Raw genomic sequence first — 22,297 nt, forward strand, 5'->3', positions numbered from 1 at the left:
TATTTTCTTTAAGAGCCCTGGAAATGAAGAAGTAACTTCTGCAGGATGATAAAAGAGTATTTTAGGTTTACATTTATGAGGAAGTCATTAAAAGTGTTGTAATAGTGTGAACTAGGACTAAAAAATACTGCAGGCTAGACATACCTTCCCTTTCTCTTCTTCTGTTCTTTTTACTTTCCTTCTCCCCTCTTCTCAAGTCTCCTACCTGCTAATAGCTAATATTTATGAAGCACTTACTGTGTGGCAGGAAATATGCTAATATTCACCTTGTTTCCTGATTGTTTTCGTAAGTTGATACCACCAAAATTATTTTATATTAAGGATTCAGGACTATTTCTCCAATTGTGATTGCATAGTAGAATATTAGCCTTTAAAAGGGTCTCTGTTGAATCACATCAGTATGTAGGTCTGGATGTAGTTCAGAAAGGTCAAATGTATTCTGTGGGACAGCGAAAGAGTAGGACCAGAATGCCCATTAGGACATTCTCTTTATACTTTGCCTCTTGTCCCTGTTCTTTCCATTCTGCACATAATGGAATGGCTAACCCTGCCTTTAAGGAATCTTAGTTGTTGTGTTTTTTTTTCTCTCTTCTCATCATTTAAGAATACTCTCCTTACTTTCAGTGCCCCTTTACTTTTCTCCCTTTTCCAATTGTAGTTCAGTTCTTATATTGCAAGGGAGTCTCTCTAATAGAGATAATGACTTGGTGGAGTTAAGGTGCTGTCTGATACGGTATGATATGGAGATACAAACATGGGCATCATCCCCTAATATACCAGGTATCCTGCTTGCTCATAAAGCCAGCAAGCTCTTTTTCTTTCTTATTTTCCAACTTGATTTTACTGATATATTCTATTTTTGAATACCTTCAATCTAAATGATATCCATTATTAGATATTATCACATGGTCCACCTTTGTTCCCAGTTAAATCTTACCGAAAGTACAAATAACCTCTAACCTTTTTAAGTTAGCAGTCTTATTTATCTCAGTCACTACCACTACTGGGTGGCATAAATAATTTTGCTGGTCAAACCTTTTTAGTTTCAGATATTTTTTCCAATTGAAATCTTCATAGGGATCCTTAATACATACAACAAAAATGGATTTGTAATGATATAAATGTGTTTTTATAAGTTCATAGGATTTTTATGACAACATGGGTTGTTTTGATGAAATTGAAATTCAGATTATGGATGACAATCTTAAAAGCCTTTGCAACCAGTTTACTTTTTATATTAGCTTCATGGTATTTTTAAATGTCTGATTTGTATAAATAGTAGCAATTGGTAATAGTTTCTTTCTTTTTTTTTTTTTTGACTTTTTATTTTGAAATAATTTTATATTTACTGAAGCATCACAAGTCCTATATATCCTTCCCCCGGCTTCCTCTAATGTTAGTATCTTCCATAACCATAATTATGTTTATCAAAACTAAGAAATTAACATTGATACCATACTATTAACTAAACTGCATATTTTATTCACATTCCCCCGGTTTTTCCACTTAATGTCTTTGTTCTGTTCTGGAATCCAGTCCAGGATACTACATTGCATTTAGTTTTCATGTCTTAGTCCCTTCTAATCTGTGACAGTTTCTGTCTTTGTCTTTCATGACCTTGATACTTTCAAAGAGTAATGATCAGAAATTTTGGACAATGTCCCCTCGATTTGGATTTACCTGATGTTTTCTCATGATTAGATTGAGGTTAAAAATTTTGAGAAAAGGGATGCCTGGGTGTAAACATCTGCCTTTGGCTCAGGTCATGATCCCAGTGTCCTGAGATCAAGTCCCACATCAGGCTCCTTGCTCAGCGGAGAGCCTGCTTTTTCCTCTGCCTGCCTCTCCCCCTGCTTGTGCTTTCTCTCACTCTCTGACAAATAAGATCTTTAAAAAAAAAAAAATTGGAAAAGAATATCACAGAGCTGGTGTGCCCTTCTCTTTGCATTATGTTAGGAAGCAGTTGGTTAAGGTGGTGTCTGCTAGGTTTCTTATCTTCAGATTCCAATGGTTTATTGCTTGTAATAGGAATACAACTGACTTTCATATAATGATGTTGTGTTCTGCGTCCTTGCCAAATTCGTTTTTAGTTCCTGTTGTTCGTTGCAAGTCCTTTTAGATTTTCTACATAGATAGTCATATCTTCTGCAAATATAGTTTTACTCCTTTCTTTCCAATCTGTGTATCTTATATTTTTCTTAATTCATTCAACTGGATATGACTTCCAATACAGTGTTGATTAGGAGTAATGTGAGTGGACATCCTTACCTCTTCCTGATCTTTGGGCAAAAGCACTCAGTTTCTCACCATTAGGTAGGATGTTAGTTGTATATGCCATTTATTAGGTTAAGGAGTCTCCCTTCTGTCTCTAGTTTGCTGAGCATTTCTATTATAAATGTTCGATTTGGTCAAATTTGTCTTCTGTATCTACTGAAACAATCATATAGTGTTTTGTATTATGTTTGTAATAGGGATTACATTGATTGTTAAGACAGCCTTTCATTCCTCAGATGAACCATGTATTATTTTTATATACTGCTGGATTCAATTTGCTGAAATTTTATTGATGAATTTTACATCTATGTTTATGAGGGATATTGTGAGTGGTTTTCTTCTCATGTCTTTGATTTTGGTTTTACAGTAATGTTAGCCTCATAATATGAGTTGAGAAGTTTTCCTTCTCTATTTTCTTGAAGATACTGCATAGAATTAGAATTTTCCTGTAAAACCATCTGGGCCTTGAGAGTTTTTGGAAAGTTTTAAATACAGATACAATTACTTTCTTTATACCTACTATTTATTCTTGAGTTTGATAGTTTGTATTCTTGAAGGAATTTTGTTCTGTAGTGGAGATAGAGGGGAAGAATCTTGGTGGAATTTCAGCCTCGTGCAGAGCTGCTATTCCCCTACCCTGGGTCTCCACCACAGTGGATATTTCTTAGGGTTCCTTCTGATCTTTTTTGTGAGTGCCAGGTAGAGTGCCAGTGGAAGAAGAGCCTATGAGACAATGTGGACTCCCCCCAGTATCTTTGGTCCCAAGGGTTCACAGTTTTTGCCATTCTGGAGTCTGCCTTCACCTGTTTGCCGGCTATTCCAGCTATACTACCTCAGGTGGGCTTATGTCACCTCTCCTTTTTCCTGCAGGAAAGACTTTGGATCGGTTGTTTCCTTTGCAACCTTAGGTCTCCTGTGGATTCACATGAAGTCTTAAATTTGAAGCCAGTTTTATTCTTTTTTTGCTGCAAGGATGGAAGAAATAACTTTTTCCAGGTCTCTGCATCTTGAGGCAAAAGTCTTCATGTTTTTTTAACACCGATTTCAAGATATATTCAGTTAAGCCAAGTGGTGGTTATTTTTATTCTGACCTCTGCACATGAATGACTTATCCTGAAAATACAGGATAGTGTGATAATGACTTGAGAGCTCCCAAAGCACTCTGCAAAATTCAGTTGTTTAAAGAATGTAGTTTGTTTTGTAGGATTTGGACTTCTATTTGAAGTAAGGAGAGACAACCAAGCAACTTAAGTCTAGATTCTCCTAAAGTATTAGGTAAGTAAGAAAAACGGTCTTGTTAGAAGGAATTCTTTTACAAGCACATGAGCTCTAGTAAGTTTTATTCATAGGTAAAGCTTACTACTTGTTAAGCTACAGGATGGAAAATGCTTTGTATTTATAATTTATACTCTTTCTACGTCCAAACAAGGGAGCATATTCTTGCAGTGAAAAATTATATATGCCTGAATTGAGGTCAACCTGGTCTGATGAGAGTATAGAAGTAGGCCAAAAACACCCATAGAGGGTGAAATTAAAAACTTCCTAGAAGAAAATATAGGAAATATCTTGTGACCTAGAATGTAGAAGTCTTAAACATTACCAGCCGTTCCCCTTACCCAGCATGAACCATTATGCAGAAAATAAATGAATTTTACTATATCAAAATTACAGATTTTAAAAAGACAATACAAACAAATTTAATAGACAAATGGTAGTTTGGAAGGGGATATTCATAAAGTCTAAAACTGATAGGGGACTCATCTTTTTAGACTATGCAGGGAAGTCCTACAAATCAACAACAGAGAACAATCAGGGTGTCAGTTAATCTTTTGTATAACAAATTACCCCAAAATGTAGTGACTTAAGAGAATAATAAGCACATATTATCTCTTACAGTGTCTATAGGTTAGAAGTTTGGGAGTGACTTAGCCGTTTCTGGGTCAGGGTCTCATGATGTTGCATCATGCATGTTGGCCATGGTTACAGGTACTCGAAGGCTTGACTTCACATTCTAGAAGATCCACTTCTAAAAAGACTCTCTCACTTGCCAGAGGACCAGCAGGTTGGTGCTGGCTGGTAGCTACGTCTTACCTTGTGTACCTCCCCATAATGTTCCTTAAATGTCCTCAGGACATGTCAGCGGGCTTCCCCCAGAGCAAGTCATGTAAGAGAATAAAGCAGAAACCGTCATCTTTTATGACCTACTCTGAGAATTTACACACTGTAATTTCCTTAATATCCAGTTGGTTACGCAGATCTGCCCTACCCAGTGTGGAAGGAAACAACACAAAGACGTTAATGCCATGAGGCAAGGATTACTGTGGGCCGTCTTTTAGATTCACTAAGTCCACGAATTCTAATTTTTTTTAAATATAAAATATGTTTGAATAGGCAATTTATAGAAGAAAACCCCCAAGAGCTAAGAACTGTATTAAGATAAACTTACCAGAAAGATGTTAAAGGAAGATGCTTCTTTATACCTGTTTAGTTGGCAAACATTTGTTTTGATAATGACAGGCATTCAAAGACATGTGAAGATATTGGAACCAACCCTGTGCACTGCTAGAGTGTGAACGGATTCAGCCATCTTAGGAGAGAATCTGGTAGGTAGTACCTCGTCAAATTAAGAATGTCTCACTCTTGAGTGTATAATCAAAGAAACGGTTGCAGAAGACCTTATAGGGATGTATTAGACAAACTCAGTTTTCCACCTGTTTCTCATGTAGAACACTTTACTTCTAGTTACCAAATGTGTAGAAGTTTTTTCCAGCACCAAGCAGTTTTCTGTGACACCAGTTGGGTGTCCCCCAATTTAACTCCATTCTCACTACCTGGAGATAGTATCAGACCCACAGGTTAAGGGCTCCATCCCACAAAACTGTGCCCACCCTACTTCAGATACCAACAGTAAGTGATAGGTCCCCAGGTTACAAATTATGTCTGATTTGGTTACAAAATTAAAGGTTCCCACAATATCCTCAGATTCGATTAATTTGCTAAAGTGGTTCACAGAACTCAGAGAAACACTTATGTTTACCAGTTTATTAAAGGATATGATAAAGGATACAGATGAACAGCCAGATGAAGAGATACATAGGGCAAGGTCTGGGAGGGTCCTGAGCACAAGAGCTTTTATCCTTGTGGAGTTGGGGTGCCTCACCCTCCCAGTGTGAATGTGTTCAGCCAACTCGAAGCTCTCTGAATCTTTTACTACTGAGGTTTTCTGAAGACTTGCTCACATAGGCATGATTCTATTTCTAGTCCCTCTCCCCTTTCTAGAGGATGAGGTGTGGTACTGAAAATTCCAAACTTCTAATCATAGCTCAGTCTTTCTGGTGACCAGCAGCCAACTAAGAACCATCCAGAATCACCTCAGTAGAACAAAAGATGCTCTTAGTGTTCTTATCACTTAGGAATTTCTAAGAGTTTTAGGATCCCTGTGTCAAGAACTGAGGACAAGGACTAATCTATATATTATTATTTTACTAGGGGATGGTTGTGAGGTTGCCTTTGCTATATTGTTTGTGGTAACAGGAGTTGGAAGCGATCTGGCCATTTTCATTGGTAGGGTTACAAGGTACTGTACAGCAATTAGAATAGATAAACATGACACAATATGGATAGGTCTTAAATACAGTTCTGAATCAAAAAATTGGATCTCAGTTATTTCCTTTGTGGTTTCTGCTGTTTTCCATTTTTATTTGGCTACCTATTGACGTTACAAACTTAACATGTCTAAACCAAAACTCCCAGTTTTATATCCACTACCAAACACCAACTACCACAACTGGGCTGCTGACAGTAAAAACCCAATCTTCTTCCAATCTTCCATCTCAGTTAATGTCATTACTACCAATCCAGTTGCTAAGCAAAAAATCCTAGGAATCATCTTTGCTTCCTTTTTCTGTCCATGCCTACAGTAGTAACAAATACCACGTGTCAGTGACAAGTCCTGTTCCCTCTACCTCCACAGTACATCCTGGCGCCTGGGATTCTGCATATTGAACCAGCAACTCACATGATTCTAATGCAGGAGATTCATGGATCACACATTGAGAAGCCCTAAGAAACACTTTGTCCTGCTTTTAATTGAGTAAACTTCCTTTTTGAATAATTTGGGGGCTTGAGAGAGAAAAATTAGAAGATATTTGGGCTTTTTAGAATAAAAGTCCTTTTCTTGATTCCATTATTAATCAGTGAATCAACAAGTCTCAAATGATAATCCTTTCCAGATTTATCTCCAATACAGTTGGGAGCATGAACGTTTTAGTAAACAGGAGATAAGTAAGTACTGGTCTCTAGAGTTAGTATTTAATTCCCAGTTCCCTTTAGTTGTGTAAACTTAGTCGGGTTGCTTGCCTTTGAACCTCCAGGTTCCTCACCTAGAGAATAGCAATTTTCTAGCCATAGAGTTATTAAGAGGACTGAATAAGATAGTACATGTAAAGCACTTAGTACAGTGCTTTACCTTTAATGTTGCTGCTGGTATGATAATGATTACTATTGCTACCACTCTAGAACTAGTTTTGAGGTTACAAGTATCACATACATCCAGCAGAGGGCAGTAGAATAGCACAAACTTTAAGTACTCAAGCATACTGGAGATGGCAGTTACTGAAATCACTTCTCCCTCTCTTGAATTTTTTTTGTAATGGAGGAAGGAAATGCATGATGTTGCTGAACCTCCAATATGTTTGAGATTCTCATCCCTCCATTTACTGAAAAACCGACACATCCAGTTTATTTTGGTTATTAACCCTTTATCAGCCATGTGGTTTACAAATATTTTTCGTTTTTATAATTTGCAGTTTCAATCTCCTAACACCTCTCTTGACCTTCATATCTACCTTTCTAAAATGAGGGAAATGGACTAAAATTCTTTTTGTCTTATCAAGGTATAATTGATCAAATGATGATGTATTTAAAGTGTACAAAGTGGGGGTGCCTGGGTGGCTTAGTTGAGTGCCCAACTCTTGATTTCGGCTTAGGTCATGATCTTTGGATGGTGGGATCAGGCCACATCTGGCTCTGGCTCTCAGAAATCTGCTTGGGATTCTCTCTCCGCTCTCTCTGGCCCTCCTCCCCGTGCCCCTCCCCCCAGCTCATGTGCTTGCTCACACTATCTCAAATAAATAAATAAATAAAATCTTTTTAAAAAAGTATACAAAGTGATGATTTGATATATAAATAAATTGTAAATGAATTCTCACAATTAACAAATCCATCACCTCACTCACATATTTCATTTTGTGGGAGGTGATGAAAACACTTAAAATCTACTCTCTTACCTAAATTTCAATTATACAATAAAGTATTAACAACTATAGTCACCATACAATACATTAGATCTTGATATGTTATTCATCTTATAACTGAAAGTTAATATGCCTTTTCACCAATCTCTCCCTATTTCCCCCAGCGCCTGGCAACCACCAATCTGCTCTAGTTCTATGAGTTTGATTTTTTTTTTTAATTTCCACATATAAGTGAAAATGTATGTTATTCATCTTTGTTATCTGGCTTATTTCATTTGGTGAAATGCCCTTCAGAGTCATCGTATTGTTGCAAATAACAAGATTTCCTTTTTAAAGGCTGAATAATATTCCATTGTGTGTGTGTGTGTGTGTGTGTGTGTGTGTGTGTGTGTGTGTATCTTACATTTTCTTTATCCATTCATCCTTTGAAGGATAGTTAAGTTGTTCCAATATCTTGACTATCATAAGTAATGCTACAATTACAATGAGAGTACAGATATCTCCTTGAGATAATGATTTTGTTTTGTTTAGAGTATACCCAGAAATGAGATATATGGATCATATGGTAGTTCTGTTTTTAATTTTTTGAGGAACTTCCAACTTGTTTTCTATAGTGCCTGTACCAGTTTACATTCCTACCAACAGTGCACAAGGTCCCTTATCTCCACATCCTCATCAACACTTATTTCTTTTTGATAATAACTGTCATAACAGGTGTAAGATGATATTTTATTGTGGTTTTGATTTGCATTTCCCTAATGATTAGTGATGTTGAGCATCTTTTCATGTACCTGCTAGCCAGTTGTTTGTCTTATTTGGAAAAAAAAGTCTTTTCAAGTCCTTTGACCATTTTTTAAATTAGAATATGTGGGGGGGTCTTTGCTATTGAATTGTAGGAGTTTCTCATATAATTTGGATATTAACCCTTTATTGGATATGTCATTTGTAAATATTTTCTCCTACTTCATAGGTTGCCTTTTCCTTTTGTGGATGCTTTCCTTTGCTGTACAGAAGCTTTTTAGTTTGATGTAGTCCCACTTGTTTATTTTTGCTTTTGTTGCCTTAGCTTTTGGTGGCAAATCCAAAAATTCAGTGCCAGACCAATGTCAAGAACGTTACCTACTATGTTTTCCTCTAGGAGTTTAATGGTTTCAGGTCTTATTTATGTACAGGTCTTTATTATATTTTGTTGACTTTTGTGTATGGTATAAGGTAGGGGTCCCAATTTCATTCTTTTGCTTGTGTATATCCAGTTTCCCCAATATTATTTATTGAAGCAACTCTCCTTTCCACATTGTTTATTCTTGACATCTTTGTTGAAAATTTAACCATGTATGTGTGGGTTTATTTCTGGGCTTTTGATTCTATTCCATTGGTCTGTGTGTTTGATTTTATGCCAATACCATACTATTTTGATTACTGTAGTTTTACAGTACAGTTTGAAAGCAAGCAATGTGATGTCTCCAGTTTTGTTCTTGCTCAAGATTGCTTTGGCTTTCAAGGTGTTTTGTACTTCTATATGAATTTTTAGGCTTGTTTTTTCTGTTTCTATGAAAAATACCATTGGAATTTTGATAAGGATTGTATTGAAAATATGGATTGCTTTCAGTAGTGTGGACATTTTAACAGTATTCTTTCAATCCGTAAACAGAATATCTTTCCATTTTTTTGTGTCATCTTCAATTTCTTTCATCAATATTATATAGTTTTTGTGGGTACATATCTTTTACCCCCTTGGGTCTTTTTTTTCCTGCTCTGACCTTCATTTGCCTTTCTTCTGCCAATGTTGAGCCTAGTTTATTCTTTTTCTAGTTCTTTGAGGTGTAAACTTATTATCTATTTGTGATCTTCCTTTTTTAATTCAACCATTTATCACTATGAATGTCCTTCTTATTACTGCTTTTCTTGCATCCCATAGGTTTTGCTATGTTTTGTTTTCATTTTGTTTGTCTTAAGATGTTTTTAAATTTTCTTCTGATTTCCTTTTTGACTCAATTGTTGTACAAGAGTTGTTCAGTTTTCATGTATTTGTGAATATTCCTGTTTTCTTGCTGTTATTGACCTACTTTTGTTCCATCATCTGATGCATGCATGAGAGAGATCAGGGAAGGGCATTGTATTAGTCTGCTTGGGCTGCCATAACAAAACACCACCGACTGGGTGGCTTAAGCAACAAAATTTAGTTTTTCACAGTTCATGATCAAGATACTGGCAAATTCTGTTTCGTGAGGAGTCTTTTATTGATCTACAGATAGCTGTCTTCTCTCTATGTCTTCATATGGCCTTTCCTCTATGCTGTGCAGGGAGAGTGAGAGAGAGAGATTGAGAGATGTCTTCCTCTTCTTTTAAGAGTGCCAGCCCTATCAGATTAAGGCCTTATTGTTATTACTTTTCTTAACCTTTATTAAAAACCTCCGTATAGGTCCCGTCTCCAAATACAGTCACATTGGGAATTAGGGCTTTAACATGAATTTGGGGAAGGAGGAGGGCCACAGTTCAGTCCAAATTGGCATTTTTTAGAGATGTGAATCACAATTCCTTTAGCAAATGACAGGAAACAGGTAATTTCTTCACAGAAGAAGTGCTAGGGGGACACTGAATAAAGAAGAAGTTAGTGTCAGCCTGGGGTGTAGAAGGCTTTTGAAGGACATGAGGCATTCACATTCGTTCATTTATTTACTTGGGAAAGATTTATTGGGCATCTACTGTATGCCTAGCACTATGTTTAGCATTAGCCTATAAGATGAACAGGATATGATAAACACCACTGACCATTTCAGGTTGACTGGGGCATGTGGAAGTGCGCACACTGTAGCCTGGAATCCTGAGCTGGTGAATCATGGATCCTGTTATGTACACTGGGGCCTGTGGTTCAGATTCAGGTTTTTGTTTTAGATTTCCTGTGATTTTGATGTGCCATGATTAGAATCAACTAGAGATTAGCTCAGAATAGTTTTGCAGAAAATCTGGCTCCCTGAAGTCCTTCTTCCTGACCAGCCTTCCAGCCTCAAAACACAGCATACACTTCAAAACATTAGGAGAAGGGGAAAGGCTCCCAGGAGAAGAAAATAGTTCTTTCCCACTTTGGCATGAAAGTGAGTATGGGCAGAATGATAATTTAGGCCATTTCAGTGTCAACTAACATTTAAACACCATACCATCTAGACTTCGTAGGGCAAATATAATCGTCTTACTTTACAAACAAGGGAATGTAAGCCCAGAAAAGTTAAGAGGCTTGCCTATAGTCACAGTGCTAATAACAGAACTGGAAATAGCATACTGTCTTGGTGTCAGTTCCTCTTAGCACTACTTGGATATGTTGGTATTTATATTTACCACAATGTAAGCACAGAAATTGAAAGTAAGCTTTCAGAAAATTTCACAGCAGGTTGACATTGCCAAAACATCCAAGCTCTTGATCATTTGTTTTTTTCGTTATTGACTCATACTGATTTTACAGAAGTATTGGTTCCGACAAATTGGAAAGGAAAAACTGGCCTTTCATCACAGATTGTGAAGCGCTGCTCTATAGTGTGCCATCTCTCAAGTAGGCCTGATGGAAGGGGTAGGTCGATATAATCTATACTGTGGGGCAGCCCAAGCCCTGGGAGACTCCGGCATATGCCAGAGAATTTGCACCAGGTCTCTGCCCTACCCTCTGTTGATTCCTCCTACCCTCACCAAACGTCAGCCTCTCCCAAGGGCCTGTCATCCATTCCCTTCTTTTCTTGCTGTACACTCCCTTTGAGTTCTCATTTATTCCCCCTGAATTGCATTATGAGCCTATCTCACAAAACTGTTTCCTGCCCAGCCCCTGGCTGATTCCAGTTTCTCATTTCAATTGTCCTGCTCCTCCCAGTCAACATACTTCAAGTTTAAGAAGCACAAAATTCGCTCCTCTCCAATCACAGCTTTTTCCAATCACGTAGATTCAGTTATCCTTACCTGCTTCAAATTTCTCAACTCCTTATCTAATCATTCATCCAAAATCAATTTTGAGTTTTCATTCAAAATATTCCTGGCACTTCCTTCTTCCTTTCCACCCCCACTGCCACCATGGCAGCTCAATTCTTTAATGACTGAGATGGCCTCCTCATTGGTCTCTCTGCTTCTGCATGCTCTTTCTTTGAACCTATCTTTCCTGTACCTTAAAATGCTCTTAGTGGGTAGGACTTTATCCCACTTAAAAACTTTGAATGACTCTCTAAGATAAATTCCAAACCTTCACACTGGTGATGAAGTCCTGTCCAGTTGCCTGGTCCCAATCCATCTGTCTAGCCTTGTCTCTCACTCCTCCATCACACACCTTCCTCTCCAGACAACTGGAATTTCCTATTGAGATTTAAAACACTCCCTGCACTTTCCTATGCTGGATTTCTCTTCCAGCTATTTTCCTCAGGCTAGCACCTTCTCCCTCTCATCTCTGCCCACCACATGCCACTCATCCTTTAAAGACCAGCTCAGATCCTACTCCTCTCTCACCATTGTCAGACATGATATTTCTGTCTACCGAACTATAGAATTTTGATTTTGTCTCCATTGTGGCATTAATGTCTTAACATTTTACATTATAGTTATTTGTGTACATGTAAAATCTTTCCTAGATTATCCACTCCATGGGGGCAGTGTTCAGTTTTATGCATGTAACTGGTACATTGAATAAACAAGTCACATGCATTATAATCAAAACATCACTTTATTTTTATCCTTCACCATTCCTTCAAACTTTATTTAGTAGCAGTAAGCCTGCCCTGACTCTGGGTAAAGGCTTCAGCAGGCTCATGGCTGTTCTCATTGTTCTTAAGTAATAGATCGTCCCAGATTCATGTTTGTAAACACAGTCATGGTTCAGTATCACTATGCTCAATCCACTGTAGATGACTAAACCCTCAAACTGACATGAAATTTTCTCCCTTGGTCTTGCTAGAATGGGCACCCTGCTTTCTATTCTCTCCCTGCTCACTTCTTTCCTCACACTTGAGAGATTTTAATAAATTGCAGTTATCTATTTAAATGCTCAATTGTCCTACCTTTGGCCATTAGGAGCCTCTTCAAGTTTGCTCCAAATCCTTCTGATACAACCTAGTAATCTTTCATAGCTTCCTTGCTCTCTTTCTGACAAGATGTTCTAGGTTTATTTTGTATATTTCCTGCCCGAGACTCTGAATTAACTGTTTCTCCAACAGGCCCTGGTTTTGAGTTGTTATGTTTGTTTGCTTTGTTTTGTTTTTAAGTGGGAAATGGTGTCAAGACCAGAATTCTGGTATTAGAGATGCTCATTGCTACAGGGTTGGTCATAGTTCTTAGGCTTCTTGGGTGGATAGAGCTTGGGAAGATCTCCTTCCTTCTCTCCCTTCTGTCTTTTCCTCTCCTCCTCCTCCCTACCCTCCTTTCTTTCCTTTTTTTTTTTTTTCTATCCAACTGTCTCCTACCTCTGTGCCTACACACACACACACACACACACACACACACACTTTAGGATAAAATATTTAATACCGCCATCCAAAATTTAGGACTGCTACAGAGCCTTTGACCTCCACATTACATCTGTATCTCCCTTCACAGAGACTCATGATTCTCAGAGACATAAGAATTGTTAGAATTAGATTATCCTATAAAAACATATTTACCCTATATTATACACATAATAGTCTTAGATGACAATAGTTTGTTTATTTCAGGAAAACTGTTTATGTTTTTAAGTATTTTTTTCTCCTGCTTTATTTTTTGTTCACCAAGGATTTATATTAATCCCATACTAGATTTTTGTTTGTTTGTTTGGGGGTTTAATTTTTTAATTTTAATTCCAGGGTAGTTAGCATACATTGTTATATTAGTTTCAGATATACAGTATAATGATTCAACAATTCTATACATTACTCAGTTAGTGCTCATCACAGTAAGTATGCTCTAAATATCCTTCACCTATTTCACCCATCCCCCTACTGACCTCTCTGGTAACAATCAGTTTGTTCTCCATAATTAAGAGTCTGTTTTTTGGTTTGTCTCTTTTTTTTCCCTTTTGTTTCTTTTGTTTCTTAAATTCCACGTATGAGTGAAACCATATGCTGTTTGTCTTTCTCTGACTGACTTATTTTGCTTAGCATTATACTGTCTAGATCCACCCAGGTTGTTGCAAATAGCAAGATTTCATTCATGGCTGAATAATATTTGTATATACATGCCACATATTCATATATACATACCACATCTTCTTTATCCATTTATCTATTGGACACTTGGGCTGCTTCCATAATTTGGCTATTGTAAATAATGCTACAATAAACATAGAGGTGCATATATTCTTTCAAATTAGTATTCTCATATACTTAGAGTAAATACCCAGTAGTGTGATTACTAGATCATATGGTAGTTCTATTTTTAAATTTTTGAGAAACCTCCATACTGTCTTCCACAGTTGCTGCCCTGGTTTGCATTCCCACCGGCAGTGCACAAGGATTTCTTTTTCTCCATATCCTTGCCAATACTTATTGTTTCTTGTGGTTTTGACTTTAGCCATTCTGACAGGTGTGAGATGGTATCTCGTCGTGGTTTTGATTTGCATTTCCCTGATTATGATTGATGTTGAGCATCTTTTCATGTGTCTGTTGGCCATTTGTTTGTCTTTGGAGAAATGTCTGGGTTTTTTTTTTAGTGTTAAGTTATATCAGTTCTTTGTATGTTTTAGATGCTAACCCTTTATCAGATGTATCATTCGCAAATATCTTCTCCCATTCAGTAGGTTGTCTTTTAGTTTTGTTGATTGTTTTCTTTGCCGTGCAGAAGCTTTTTATTTGTTGTAGTCCCAATAGTTTATTTTTGCTTTTGTTTCCATTACCCCTGGAGACATATCTAGAAAAAAGTTGTTATGGCCAATGTCAGAGAAATTACTGCCTGTGCTGTCTTCTAGGATTTTTATCATTTCAGGTCTCATATCTAGGTCCTTGATCCATTTTGAGTTTATTTTTGTGTATGGTGTAGGAAAGTCCAGTTTCATTCTTTTGCATATTGCTGGCCAGTTTTCCCAACACCATTTGCTAAGGAGACTTTTTCCCATTGCATATTCTTGCCTTCTTTGTGAAAGATTAATTGACCATATAATTGCAGGTTTATTCCTGGATTTTCTATTCTGTTCTGTTGATTTATGTGTCTATTTTTGTGCCAGTACCATACTGTTTTGATTACTACAGCCTTATAATATAATGTGAAATCAAAACATGGTACCTACAGCTTTGTTTTTTCTTTTCAAGATTGCTTTGGCTATTCAGGGTCTTTTGTGGTTCCATACAAATTTTAGGATTGTTTGTTCTAAACCAAAAATGCTGTTGGTATTTTGATAGGGATTACATTAAAGATGTAGATTATTTTGGGTAGTATGGACACTTTTAATATTTGTTCTTCCAAGCCATGAATATGGAACATCTTAATTTCTTTCATCAATGTTAGGTAGTTTTCAGAGTACAGATCTTTCACCTCCTTGGTTAAGTTTATTCCTAAGTATTTTATTATTTTTGGTGCAATTGGAAATGGGATTGCTTGCTTAATTTCTTTCTGCTGCTTCATTATTAGTATATAAAATGCAATGGATTTCTGTACATTGATTTTGTATCCTGAGACCTTACTGAATTCATTTATCAGTTCTAGTAGTTTTTTGGTGGAGTCTTTAGGGTTTCCTATATACAGTATTATGTGAAAGAGTGAAAGTTTTACTTCTTCCTTACCAATTTGGATGAGTTTTATTTCTTTTTCTTGTCTAATTACTGTGGGTAGGACTTGCAGTACTACATTGAATAAAAGTGGTGAGAATGATCATCCTTCTGTTGTTCCTGACCTTTGGGGAACGGATCTCAGTTTTTCACCATTGAGTATAATGTTAGCTGTGGGTTTTTCACAGATACCTTTATTATGTTGAGGTATGTTCCCTCTAAAATTACTTTGTTGAGGGCTTTTATCATGAATGAATGCTGTACTTTGTGAAATGCTCTTTCTGCATCTACTGAAATGATCATATGGTTCTTACCCTTTCTCTTATTGATGAGATATGTCACATTGATTGATTTGCAAATATTGAACCACTATTGCACAATAAATCCCAATTGATTATGGTGAATGTTTTTTTTTAATGTATTGTGGGATTTAGTTTGCTAATATTTTGTTGAGGATTTTTACATGTTTATTCAGCAGAGATATTGGCCGGTAGTCCTCTTTTTTTGTAGTGTCTTTATCTGGTTTTGGTATCAGGGTAATGCTGCCCTCATAGAATAAATTTGGAAGCTTTCTTTCCTCTTCTACTTTTTGAAATACTTTGAGAAGAATAGGTATCAACTCTTCTTTAAATGTTCGGTTGAATTCACCTGTAAAGCTGTCTGGTCCTGGAGTTTTGTTTGTTGGGCATTTTTTGATTGCTGGTTAAATTTCATTGCTGGTGTTCAAATTTTCTTTTCTTTCCTTTTTCTTTCTTTCTTTTTTTTTTTCTTTTCTTTTTTCTTTATTTTTAAGATTACTTATTTGAGAGGTGGGGGGGGAACATGAGTGGAAGGGGCAGAAGGAGAAAAAATCTCAGGCAGACTCTACAACAAGCACAGAGCCTGACTCAGGATTTGATCTCACGACTCTGAGATCACGACCTGAGCTGAAACCAAGTCAGGCGCTTAACCAACTGCACCACCTAGGTGCCCCAGTCTGTTCAAATTTTCTGTTTCTTCCTGGTTGAGTTTTTGGAAGTTATGTGTTTCTAGGAATTTATCCATTTCTTCTAGGTTGTCCACTTTGTTGGCTTATAATTTTTTATAATATACTCTTTCAATCCTTTGTATTTCTGTGCTGTCAGTGGTTATTTCTCCTCTTTTCATTTCTGATTTTATTTGAATCCTTTCTCTCTCTCTCTTTATGAGTCTGGCTGAAGTTTTATCAATTCTGTGTATCTTTTCAAAGAACCAGCTCCTAGTTTCTTTGACCTGTTCTATTGTTCTTTTAGTTTCTCTTTTGTTTATTTCTGCTCTAATCTTTATTATTTTCTTCCTTTTACTAGTTTGGAGTTTTGTTTATTCTTTATCTAGCTCCTTTTGATGTAAGATTAGGTTGTTTATTTGAGATATTTCTTGCTTTTTGAAGTAGGCCGTACTGCTATAAACTTCCCTCTTAGAACCACCTTTGCTGCATCCCAAAGATGTTAGACCATTGTGTTTTCATTTTCATTTTCATTTGTTTCCATGTATTTTTTTATTTCCTTTTTGATTTCTTGGTTGACCCATTCATTGTTTGGTAGCATGTTATTTAACCTCCATGTATTTGTGTTCTTTCGAGATTTTTTTCTTGTGGTTGATTTCTAGTTTCATAGTGTGTGGTCAGAAAAGATGCGTGGTATGATTTCAGTCTTATTGAATTTGTTGAGACTTGTTTTATGGCCTAATATGTGGTCTATTCTGGAGAATGTTCCATGTGCACTTGAAAAGAATGTATATTCTGCTGTTTTAGGATGAAATGTTCTGAATATATCTATTAAATGCACCTGGTCCAATGTGTCTTTCAAAGCCACTGTTTCCTTGTTGATTTTCTGCTTGGATCATCTGTCCATTGATGTAAGTGGGGCGTTAAAGTCCCCTACTATTACTGTATTACTATCAATTACTTCTTTTATGTTTGTTATTAACTGTTTATGTATTTGGGTGCTCCCATGTTGGGTGCATAAATATTTATGAGTATTATATCTTCTTGTTAGATTGTCCCCTGTATGATTATATAGTGTCCTTTGTCTCTTGCTATAGTCTTTGTCTTAGAGTCTATTTGGGTGCCCCTGGGTGACTCAGTTGGTTAAGCATCTACCTCTTGATCTCGGCTCAGGTCTTGATCTCAGGGTTGTGAGTTCAAGCCCCAAATTGGAGCACAATTTAAAATAAAGGAATGAATGAATGAATGAATGAATGAATGAATAAATAAATAAAGTCTATTTTGTCTGATATAAGTATTGCTACCTCTGGCTTTCACATTCGTTTGCATGAGAAATGTTTCTTTATCCCTTCACTTTTTTTTTTTTTAAGATTTTATTTATTTGACAGAGAGAGACACAGCAAGAGTGGGAACACAAGCAGGAGGAGTGGGAGAGGGAGAAGCAGGCTTCCCGCTGTGGAACTTGACACAGCAAGAGTGGGAACACAAGCAGGGGGAGTGGGAGAGGGAGAAGCAGGCTTCCCGCTGTGGAACTCGATCCTTGAATCCTGGGATCATGACCTGAGTCGAAGGTAGATGTTTAATGACTGAGCCACCCAGGCGCCCCCTATCCCTTCACTTTCAATCTGTAAGTCTTTAGATCTGAAATGAGTCTCTTGTAGGCAGCATATGGATGGGTCTTGTTTTTTTTATACGTTCTGTCACCCTGTGTCTTGTGGATTGGACATTTAGTCCATTTACATTCAAAGTAATTATTGATAGATGTGTATTTGTTGTCATTTTGTTACTTGTTTTATCATTGTATATGTAGTTCTTCTCGGTTGCATATTGGATCTTCTTTGCCTACTTATAATTGTGTTACTTTCTCACAAATCCTTTTTCTATTGATTTCTTTTGAATTTAAAAACTTGTCTCAGATTCACCTTCTGTTTCATTAAGGCATTCTGTTCTGCTAATTCCCTCTTGTGTTCTTCTTGTTAGGTCTTTGTTTTTGAAATATGTTTTGTTATCTTATTTCTAATTATTTTTTGAATTGTCACTTCATTTGAGTTTTTCTGATCTAAGTCATATTGTTCTGTCATGTCTTATGGTATATTATTTCTTTTAGCTCTTTTTGAATCTCTTCAAACATTTCTTTCTGTTATGCAATGCTCTCACTGTCTATGGGGAAGTTATTCTGTTTTTTATTCTCTTTTCTTGTAATTTTATATGGGATGTGACCTCAATACTTTTCTGCTTCTTAATTAGTTCCAAATTTTTAAAAGGAAGAATGATTCAGTACAGCTTTTCTAACTTGAGAGTGCTCTATTTTCTCTCTCTTTTTTATAAAAGCCAAAAAAATTGTGACTTGCTTTTTGAACTCTATTTCCCTTCCCCACCTTTATAAGAACTTTTTTTCTCTTATCTTCATTATCTCTATCCTATTCTGCTCTAACGTCACTCCTAATAGCTACTACTCAGCATAGGGCCCTGTTGTGGGAGGGAGCATGGGGCCCTGTTTTGAAAATTCATGGGGACTTGACTTCTCTCGCCCTCTTAACAACTGAGTGCCTGTAGTTACCTGCTGATGGAGTGGACACAGCTATCTCAGTTTCAGCTGCGTTTCCATTTGGTCTGCTGTATCAATGATTTCGTTCTGTTAGCTATGTGGGGGTTCTCTTATTCTCATATCTGAGAGATGCCTATTGCATCCCTCTTAGTCCTCCAGCACAGAATTGATAGGTAGCTTTATACCTGTTAGTAGTTTGTCTTCCTCTGTAGTCTGTGGGGAGTTTGTTATCTCGAGTCTTGTTTGTTATTTGGTGTGTGTGTGTGTGTGTGTGTGTGTGGGTGTGTGTTTTGGTGAATGTTACTTATGAGTTTTTGGTTTTGCTGTATAATTGCTCTATTTGTTTTGGTGTGGGGATTTGGAAGGATTCAAAAACATTCTGCTGCTACCCTCAACTTCCCAAAATGAACTTACCTGCTGAATCATGTTAAGAACATAAAAGTTTCCAAAATTTATTGTTTCTCTTAATAAATCTGTTTCAAAAGGAGGAGTTTCCTTTGATTTTTCAGGGTTATCTCCTTTTTTTTTAATGGTGTTTAAAAAGTGGTGGCTTGCTTTTTGAATTCTGTGTCTTTCTTCCACCTTTATTTGAATATTTTCTTACATGTAAACATTATCTTTACATAGATATCCTATGGTTTTTATCCTCTCTTTGTCCATTTCTGCCTTTCTTTCTTTCCCTCTTAAACCAAAACAAAAATAAAAAGGTTGGGCTTTCCGATTATTGACTTATAACCAAGAAGAATTGCAGCAGATGGTGTCCGAGCCCCACCTACATCCCTAACCCTCACTGCTTTGGTGAATACTGCCCAACTTCTGATTGCTGGCACCTATACTTCTTTGCTCACAGGCTTTCCCTGGCCACCAGTGTATACTTGGTTCACCTGAGTGGCAGGCTAGTCATGCCTGGTGAGAGCAGATGTGTATAACAGAAAAATGACCCACTCAAAGATGTCCACATCCTAATCCCTAAATCTACAAATATGTTACCTTACCTGACAAAAGTTATTCTGTTGGTGTGACCAAGTTCATGATCTTTAGAAAGATTATTTTAGATTATCCATGTGGGCGCAGTCTTATGACATGAGTCCTTAAAACTGAAAGAAGGAGGTCACAGAGAGCAATCTGAAGGTGCTATGCTGCTGACTTTAAAGATGGAGGAAGGGGACACCAGCCAAGGGATGCAAGTGGTGTCTAGGAGCTGAAGTGGTTCTCCTCTAGAGCCCCCAGATGCAACCCTGCTGTCACCCTGATTTTGGTCTAGTATGACCCATTTTGGACTTCTGACCTTCAGAACTGTAAAATAATAAATTTTGTGTTATTTTAAGGCACCGAGTTTGTTATAGGAGCAATAGGAAACTAATAAAATGGTTAAATGCCCCAGCTTCTTCAGTCCTTGAGTGGGATGACTCTGAGGCATTTTTCAGTATTGGCTCTCAGGGTTCCCAGAGGCGAGGGTTAAATACCTTATTCCCAGCAGTAACCTGCTAGAAAACAAACCACTTATTAGCCTCCTTCTCTTTCCTGTCTTCTTCACTCCCCTACTATGTTGGGAATACCTCCAAATAAACTGTGCTTAAGTCCTCAAATTGGGATTTGCTTTAGGGGGAACCCAATCTAAAATGGAATTTGAGATGGCTTTGGTGAGAGACTGATATAGGTGCTTTTTCAAATTCTTCAAGTTTGAATCAAAGGAGAAGAGACTTTTATATTTTCCATAACTTTTTATCAGTTCAAAAATGCAGTAATGCAGGAGCCTTGGAAAGTGGGTTGGAAGCCTGAAACTCAGGTGGTCACAAAACATAGTCCCTATCTTTGTTACAGAGCCTTTTTTTTTTTTTTTTTGACATGATCATTGTATGGTTCTTCAGTTCTTAGCGTAAGACTCTGCATTCTCAGTCTCCAGAAATGATTTCTAGGTCCTCCACTGCCCTCAGGGAATATGAATCTAAGGAGGAAGTTTGAGGCAGATACTGCGGATTGGTTCATTCTGCATCAGAATTTCTGAAGCTTGGCACCATTGACATTTTGGGCTGGATAATTCTTTGTTGTTAGTGCTGTCCTGTGCATTGTAGGTTGTTAAGCAGCGTCTCTGGCCTCCATCCACTAGATGCTAGTATTACCCCCACCCCAGTTGTGACAACCAAAAATGTATCCAGACATTGTCAGATATCCCTAAGAGACAAAATTATTCCTTGGTGAGAACCATTCCTCTATATAAATCCAACTCCTTTGTATCCTCCCTTCCAGTACTCTGAAGAGAGGCAAGCTGAGGACCACATTCTGCCGACCCTCTTATAGTTGGGATTCTGTGTGTGACACTTGGAACATGGAAACGAACATCACGAGGCAGTGGCCATGTGACTTTTCTGACAAGCACCATCATGAAGGTATTTGTTTTGTTTTGTTTCTAGAATTGTAGTTGCCTCTGGCATCAGATACTGACTGCAGTGGCAGCAGTGTGATTTTGTCATAACAACACTATTGGATAACTAGTATGTCTTTTTGGTGTTTCTTCTCACTACGTAGCACCTAAGTTGGTTTTCTGGTGCTTCAAGAAATTTGAAATGAATCCTTTTTTGATTAAACTATCTATAGACAATTCTGTTATCTGAAATACAGTCATGTCTATCAGGACAGTGCACAGAGAGTGTCACAGCCTAAACTATGGCCTTGGCTATACAAAGGAAGTAGGGAGAAAGATTCTAAGGATTTAGATTTTGTAGACTGGAAAGCCTGTGAACCAGGTTATATGTTAAGCAGTCCTTAGATGGCAGAACCATGCTAGCTATGCCTGTAACATTAACCAAAATGTTAGGAAAAATTCAAAATATTAGTGTAAGTGTGCTGATTCCTGCTGCTTTCAGCAAAATCCTGCAAGATAACAGATCAACTCAAGGTGGGGGTGGAAGAAAATAGCACTTGGCAAAGAGAAGTCATGGGCTTGTGGCCTGCAATCCAGGTAGACTAAACCTTCAGTAATTTGGAATCTTGAAGAGTTTAAAAAAATAATAATTCACCTGTGGCATTTACCCAAAGGAACTGAACACTTATGTTCACACAAAAATCTATACAAAGATGTTTATAGCAGCTTAATTCACAATTGTGAAAACTTGGAAGTAGCCAAGATGCCCTTCAGTAGGTGAATGGATAAACAAATGGGTACATCCAGACAATGGAATACTATTTGACATTAAAAAAGAAATGAGCTATCATTTCCATTTTCATGGAAAAACACAGAAGAATCTTAAACACATATTCTATTAAGTGAAAGAAGCCAATCTGAAAATGCTACACACTGTATGATTTCAACTACATGACATTATGGAAAAAGCAAAACTATGGCTATGGTGGTTGTAAGGGGGTAGAGCAGAGAGAGGCAGGGACAAGTAGGCAGAGCACTGTGATTTTTAGGGCAATGAAATTAGTCTCTATGATACTGTAATGTAATTATACAAGTGTCAAAACCCATAGAAAGTACAACCCATAGAAAGTACTGAGTGAATCCTAATGTTAACTGTGGGCTTTGGTGATAATGATGTATCAGGGT

The 22,297-nt window shown here is 37.1% G+C and overlaps 1 protein-coding gene across 4 annotated transcripts in view; it reads left to right on the forward strand.

The window, feature by feature from the left end:
• Window positions 1-59: 59 nt before the first annotated feature.
• BTLA (B and T lymphocyte associated) overlaps window positions 60-22,297 on the forward strand; it is a 61,569-nt gene continuing 39,331 nt past the window's right edge. For 2 of the 4 annotated variants that reach the window (XM_057306566.1, XM_057306568.1), the window contains exon 1: window positions 14,270-21,137. The gene's annotated coding sequence lies outside the window, so the exon portion shown is untranslated. Of the gene's footprint in view, window positions 4,337-4,791; window positions 4,878-14,269; window positions 21,138-22,297 lie in introns of those variants that run through there. The other 2 variants (XM_057306565.1, XM_057306567.1) reach the window with 2 other exon arrangements.

This window comes from Ursus arctos, unplaced genomic scaffold (genome assembly GCF_023065955.2).
Source record: "Ursus arctos isolate Adak ecotype North America unplaced genomic scaffold, UrsArc2.0 scaffold_4, whole genome shotgun sequence".
Taxonomy (NCBI): domain Eukaryota; kingdom Metazoa; phylum Chordata; class Mammalia; order Carnivora; family Ursidae; genus Ursus; species Ursus arctos.